The sequence below is a fragment of the Octopus sinensis genome, linkage group LG12 (assembly GCF_006345805.1).
Source record: "Octopus sinensis linkage group LG12, ASM634580v1, whole genome shotgun sequence".
Lineage (NCBI taxonomy): Eukaryota > Metazoa > Mollusca > Cephalopoda > Octopoda > Octopodidae > Octopus > Octopus sinensis.
In genome coordinates this window covers 39,722,694-39,730,193 of record NC_043008.1, presented here as the reverse complement: position 1 = coordinate 39,730,193, position 7,500 = coordinate 39,722,694, and the positions used below count along the sequence as shown (strand labels likewise).

The 7,500-nt window shown below is 31.7% G+C and overlaps 2 long non-coding RNA genes across 2 annotated transcripts in view; one reads left to right on the top strand and one right to left on the bottom strand.

Annotated features, from left to right (window-relative positions):
- Nucleotides 1-7,500, top strand: part of LOC118765612 — a 128,446-nt gene that overhangs the window by 36,599 nt on the left and 84,347 nt on the right. The gene's annotated exons all lie outside the window — the stretch shown is intronic.
- LOC118765613 overlaps nucleotides 1-7,500 on the bottom strand; it is a 21,381-nt gene that overhangs the window by 10,421 nt on the left and 3,460 nt on the right. The window contains exon 2 of the long non-coding RNA XR_005001473.1: nucleotides 3,154-3,160. This is a non-coding gene — a long non-coding RNA (uncharacterized LOC118765613). The remainder of the gene's footprint in view (nucleotides 1-3,153; nucleotides 3,161-7,500) is intronic.

The window sequence follows — 7,500 nt, the reverse complement described above, 5'->3', positions numbered from 1 at the left end:
AACACTTTGCATCTCAAACTGTAAATACACTTTTATAGGTATAATTTTATTGTAAGAACGTGTTTTCACTGTCGATGTGTTGCTCAAATTTGTCTTTTTTATATCAATATCAAAACATCGTTGGCCGAATGTACGAACATTTAAAGCATGACTATTTACCCAATGAAATTTGAGTACTAGTTGGCGTGCATTTATTTAGAAAACACTGAAGATTATTCAACAGGCTCTAGATTAACAATGACGCTAAATATTACTCAATAGAAGAGAAATAATTTTATATACCGACGTTGTTAATGAGGAATAGATTATGAAATCATGTAGTGTTAGAACATGTTAACCTATCAAGTCTTTCAGAAATTCTACATTGGACTGTCTCAACATTTCTTTTAGCTTTCAGTTATACTAATTTATAGAGAACGTTAGATAGATTCTACCAAAACGAAAACTGTATTTATTGTCTGCTTTTAAATCCTTCTAAAGACATTACCAGTTTACAGGTGGTAATTCAACAGATGACTTGTCTAATAGGTGAAATCAAATTAATAGGAACCATATTTATGGCATTTTTCTACTTACACTTTTATTGACTCACCATATTTTTCCTTCTCTCTGTATTTTGTTTAGCGCGGATTTTTCAAAGAAGCTTTAGCAATGCACTCAAGATATTTGCTGCAATGAATGTTTCAAGAAAACTGTTGACACCCATTAGTGTTAAGTTGTTACGGTATGCTTATACCATCTACGGCTGGCATGACATTTTCATCTATGTCGGTGGAATCGATGCTTGTAGCTAGCATGTGTAGAAATGCAAGGCTAAAGGACTCTTCTGGTTTATTTGTTTGCCTGTGTTCTATCAGGGGATTGAAACTAATTTTCATTTGTTCATTCAGCATTTCAATTTTCCTTTGGGGTTTCCAGTTAGTGATCAATTTCATTAAAACAATGGTCCTATTTTATGAGGCAATGAAGTTGATTCATTTTAGAATTTATAGAAAATTCTAGTATTCCTTTTTATGTTTTCTACAATCCTGGTTTCCCTTTCAGTTCCCGGCCTTTCATGAACGAGTTTTATTTTATTCTCGATTTATAAGACTGTCAATTTTAAAGTGGAAATGTGTAAATTTAAACGATTTCTGTTTCATGTCATTGTCTTGCATACACCGATCTCCAGGGCAATTCTGTCAGTAAATAGCTGTTTGAATTTATTTCCAGTCAACCTTATGGAAATTCAAGTTCGTTAGAGTTCCAGTGTTCCTTGTAGCGCGTATATCTGCAAGATCCTTTGGGTTACTCGTTGTTAATTCCTGTTTGCATTGTTTAGTGAACACCCAGCTTACCCCTTCGTTTTGTATATGAGTCTGTCTTATATATTTGTAAAATAGATAACTTAAAGTATTTTTTAATTCAAGATTAATTGAGAATTCGAGATTTTACTTGATACTTTTCGAATTCCTAGAAGAAATTTTTTCTCATTGTTCATAGGCTACTCACCCATTCTCCACAAATATCGTAAATACCTACCATTTCGAATATTTCAGCTACTTGTCATAGCGTTACACAAAATTCAGGTTAGTGTAAGTGTTGTGTTGTATATGGGTGCGTGTATGGGTGACCAGATTGCGAGCGTGTGTGTGTGAGACAAATTAGGATGTAGACAAGATTACAAGTAATAAAAGATAATGAAAGTGGACAAGCTAACTAGGTGATGATCAACAATTGAACAGATATCCTAACGCTGCATATAATTTCCAGTAATTCATCACATACTTGGTAGACATTCACCAGTTAAATTTCCAAGGATGGAAAATTGAGAATTAATAATAATAAATAAGAAGAAAAAGAAGGAAAGTAGTAGTAGTAGTAGTAGTAGTAGTAGTAGTAGTAGTAGTAGTAGTAGTAGTAGTAGTAGTAGTAGTAGTAGTCATGATGATGATAATAATGATGATGATAATGAAGATGATGATGGAGATAACACCACTTTCTACTCCATTATATTAAGTATATAGCCATTTTGACTTCAAAAAATTTAAACCAGGTATGATAAAATAATAAAATTGTTATTATTCGTCTATCTTTAGGTTGATTAAAATACGCAACTGAGATATTGTATCAAAGTTGTCATGGTTATATAGATTATAATGTATTCACATACACCGCATATATATACACATATATATATATATATATATATATTATATATATATATGTGTGTGTGTGTGTGTGTGTGTGTGTGTGTGTGTGTGTTGTTGTGTATGTATGGTTGTATCAGTTTGCTTATGTCGATATTGCATAGAATTTTAACAAGTAAATTGGCTTCAATGAAGACACTAATGAAAATATTAATATTGTGTAGCCTTGTATTATCTTAGTTTTTTTTAGGTTCACAGGTGCGTGCGTGTGCTTGTGTGTGAGTGTTTCTGTTTGCACACACACACACACACACACACGTATATATATGGATGTGTGTCTGTATATGTATATGCGTATGGATGAATTTACTGGAAGAAGAAAAGAGATATGGACGTAAAACACATATAGTATGTGTAGACGGATATTACTCTATGTATATCTTTAACCGTTGTCTCCCTTGTTTATCTTTTCCGAAGTTATCTCCCCTTGTTTCACGCTACAGAGTTGTTATTTTTAAGCGTCATTCCTTTCGTACAATTGACGATATATCTGTGCTTCGATTTGTATAGTTGCTATAAATATACTGTTTATGATTTACAAACATAAAATGCTAAACTAATCTTTCTAAGTATGCACACGGTCACTTTCGTCAGCAACGTAAGTTGCAGCGAGCTGATTTGGTTCAATTTTGTATTTATCTTTTCCTTTCTAAATTCAAATCGTTTTTTGTAAATCAAATTTTCAGCTGTATATTCAGGAAATTTGTATTATCAGTTTTGTGACACTCAGTAGCAAATGCTAATAATCTAGGAATATCTATTGAATATAATGTATATTCATACATATAAACATACTCGATACACATACTGTCACAGACACACGCATGCACATACGCACACACGCACACATACACAGGCACACAGATACACGAACAAACACACACACATATATTATGCTCGATTTGGAGCCTTGTCACATATAGCAAAACTTCGATATCTAAAGACCCATTAGAATGCATTTCACTTCACATCTCATCCCTCCTGATTGTTACCAAACAAGCGAAAATAAAAACGAAGAGGAACAGAGAAGATAATGTGGATTTGATTCCACTTGGACCTAAATGGATGAAGATAATGCATAAGCTTCGGTAATAGTTGAAATCTGAACGCAGAAAACAGGAGTGAATACCTGCAGCCACTCTACTCACTCAAACACACACACCACACACCACACACACACATACATATATATTATATATATATATATATATATATATATGCAATTATGTGTACAAATATATGTGTCTATATCTGTATGGCTGTAAATATGTATACGTATATATACCTATAAGTTTATATATTCATACAAACATATATATATCATACAGATATATAGATATATGTTTATGTATATATACACACACACGCCACACACACACACACACATAATATATATAGATATACGTGCGTGTGTATGTGTATACATATCTTATATATATATATATATATATTATATATATAATATATATATATGTGTGTGTGTGTGTGTGTATACTCGCATGCGTGCCGCACACACTCACGCATATACTCATACGCACATACAAACACACACCACAAACATATTTATACATTACACACATGGAATAACTGAAGAAAAACAACGTTGCCTCAATGAATAACATAGCCATAAGACAAATCACAATAGACAATGCCTGCAAATGAAAGACACAGTAAAGCGAATATAAACAGAATGAATTATATGAAAATAGATAATTCAGAATATTAGTTTTATATAGTCAACCGGAAATGGGTGTTAAAGACACACTGGAAAACAGATAAATAAAAGCGTGGTTATTGAATAATGGAATACAATAATAAAGAGAATAATAAAATGTGTATAGTTAAGCATATTTCCGTTGTTTTCGCTTAACATATGCAAACATGTTTGAGAAAGCATATGTTCAATGGCTACCCATCAGAGACTGCACCTCGTTATGTTGGCAGTAGCGAATTTATTAATTTTTTTACTTCTTTCAGTTATAAGGGAGCTACCATGCTTTGGCACAGTGTTCAAGTGAATCTGTACATTTATATTATATCTATATCAGTGCATGTTATAGCCATTTATATTTATTGATCGTTTTCGTAGCAAATTAGCAATTTAAACCAGTAAGAATATCAACACATAGATACAGATTATATCTAAACATATAGACTCACATTTGACACAAATAAATACGCACGAACACTCGTATGTATGTGCTTCTGTGTGTGTGCCTCGTATATATACGAGGGCAAGTCAAAAGTTATCAACAATTTCGCAGTAAGATTTTTTATCATTGTCACATTGCCTTTTGTGCATACGTGCTTATAATTGGTACTATTGTGGTCAAGTGTCGAAGTTTGAACCTGATCGAGTTATAACCCTTTTTAAAAATTTTTTTTCATTTCTGGCTTTACACTGTAAGTATGGGCGCTTCACTAGCAATGTGCACCGAGGAAGAACAAATATAATTGATCCGACAAGTGTGGTGCACGAACAGTGACCAAGACGCCCATCGACCTCCACGATGACGAGAAGATTCAGTAAGCTCGAGAGATGGTAATGGTGAACCTGTCACCATCTCTCAGTTCTTATTTGGTGCCTATATGTACACATATATGTGTGCATATTCTGTGTGTGTGTCTTAATACATACATGTAGGCATGCACACAGACGCTTATGGCTATCTATTTATTTATCTATCTCCCTCTGTCTCCGTGTGTATATATATATATATATATATATATATATATATATCCTGTATATTTTTTATGCAGAATTGGACCACTTCTACGGTTGTGATCTACAAGAGTTCAGCTTTGAAGACACTTGACTAATCCGTCAGAGACGTATCTGAAAGTGATTTAAGAAATGTTTGCCTCCTTTATCCGAGACGAGTGTATAATAAAGATGTTTTCATTAATTATTCACTCAATTGTTTTCACGCATTTAGTGTTTTAATATTGAATCATACACGAATCTTTGGCTGAATCGGTAACCCACCGACTACAAAGTTATGTGATACTTTCTTACTTTGCTTTATATTCCTATTTCAAATCCCACAAACGCTGAATTTCCCGCCATATTCTTCCCTTGGATTCTATGATATATATGTGTATTATTATTATTATTTATAATGGTTTTTAAATCAATATGGAAAGAATACGAAGCACATATTAAGAGAAATATTTCAGGAAGGAAGAAATATTCAATAGTAGATGAGGGACATAATCAAAGGCGTGGGAAAAGTGTGGAAAACCTAAACATATATATATAATATATATCTATATATATATATAATATATATAATATATATTATAATATAGTAAGAATATATATATATATAATATCAGTAAATAGTAAGAAGGATATTACATGTACAGACTACTCTTCTATCTCCATAGCCAAATATATTGATTATATTTTTCACAAAACCACTAATCAAAGCCGTGTAAATCGATTGGTGTACAGCTATGGCGCCAGACAACTGTTGTGCAGATTATATTGTATTATATCTAATTATATACAAAGACACATATACAACTTTTATATGTATATACATATATTCTATAAACATACATACTATGCATATATATATGTACATGTGTGTATTATATATACATTTATATTTAATATTTATATATATATATATAATGATATATATATAATATCATATATATATAACATATATATATATATATATATATAAATATATACATACATATATACCTGTATCTATATAAGAAATATATATATACATATATATATATTTGTATGTATATATACATATATGTGTATGTATTAATATATATATTTCTGCATACATACTTGTGTCTATGGATGTACATGGTACGTGTGTTTTTGAAATATGCATATGTAACGTATATTTATAGCTTCTTAGAGATATGGTAAATAGTACATCTATAATAAGTTATACATACAAACAGACAGAAAACTGAGAAATAATCAGATAGACAGACAAACATATAGATAGATACATACATACATAAATACAAACATACATACAAACATACATACGTACATACATACGTACACAAATACATATCTACATATATAGACTGTCGGTTTAATATGTACAATGAAACTACATATAATTTCAGATACTAACACCCTTGCAGCAACATTTCATGGCGAAGAAAAAAATGACATATGTCGCATTCATATGGACATAGTTTTCATTTCTGCACACAGTGTCTCAGTCGTTAGCTTGAGCTTGTAATGTACCATCTAAGAGGAATTATTTCCATGGCTTCCATTCGCATCTGTAAACTTATTAATTTCTCTTAAATTTCACTCATGCTACATATGTTGTATTTTTTTAGGTTTTTTTTCGTTACACAAACATAACCGTATTTATCATTGTTCTATTACAACCGAAGGAAATTGGCAATTTAAGATATAACTGTTTAAGCACTGAGAAGGAAGACATTATGAATTCACCAACATTATGCTAATAACCCAATAAATATCAGTTCTGATATCGTTTTACTCATATACAAGACACCGTACATTATTGGGTTAAATGGAAATTTATGAAAATAATTCTTTCAAATTTTATTTTAGGAATTTGCGTCTATGTATGAAGCATGTACTTAATTTAAAAGATATTCATGCACTTGATTCTTTAAAATGCTAATATATGTTCAACATTGTATAATTAGTCACTCATTTTAGGTTATGATATCCTCACAATATTTTTAATTTCCTGAATAATGTATTGCTAATTTTTTCCTTTTTTGTTTATCGGGTTAGTCTGCAATGATTTTTAGTGGTATAAAATATATGAGAACTTAATTCTTTAAAAGAGGTAAGCTTTCATAAATAGAATTAATATAATTATAACTCAATAACGCAAAACAATAAAAAACACGCAACCATTCTGGTGTAATTATGAATGAAATAATAATTTAAACCGAATGCTAAATCGATTTTATTCTACCAAGATGTGTGTATGTGGCTGTGTAGTGAGAAGCTTGCTTCTCAACCACATGGTTTCGGGTTCAATCTACTGCGCGCCAACTTGCGAGAGTGTTTTCTACTATACCCTCGGGCCGACCAAAGCATTGTGAGTGGCTTGGTAGAAGGAAAATGGAAGAAAAGGAAAAGTATATATATGTCTGTGTGTGTGTGTATGTGTATTTGTGTGTCTGTGTCTGCCACCCCTCCCAACCATCGCTTGACAAGTGACGTCGGTATATTTACGTCCAGAACTACCGGTTCGGCTAAAGATACTGGTAGGATAATACTACGCTTACAAAGAATAAAACCTGGAGTCGATTTGTTTGACTAATGACGCTGCCCCAGCAC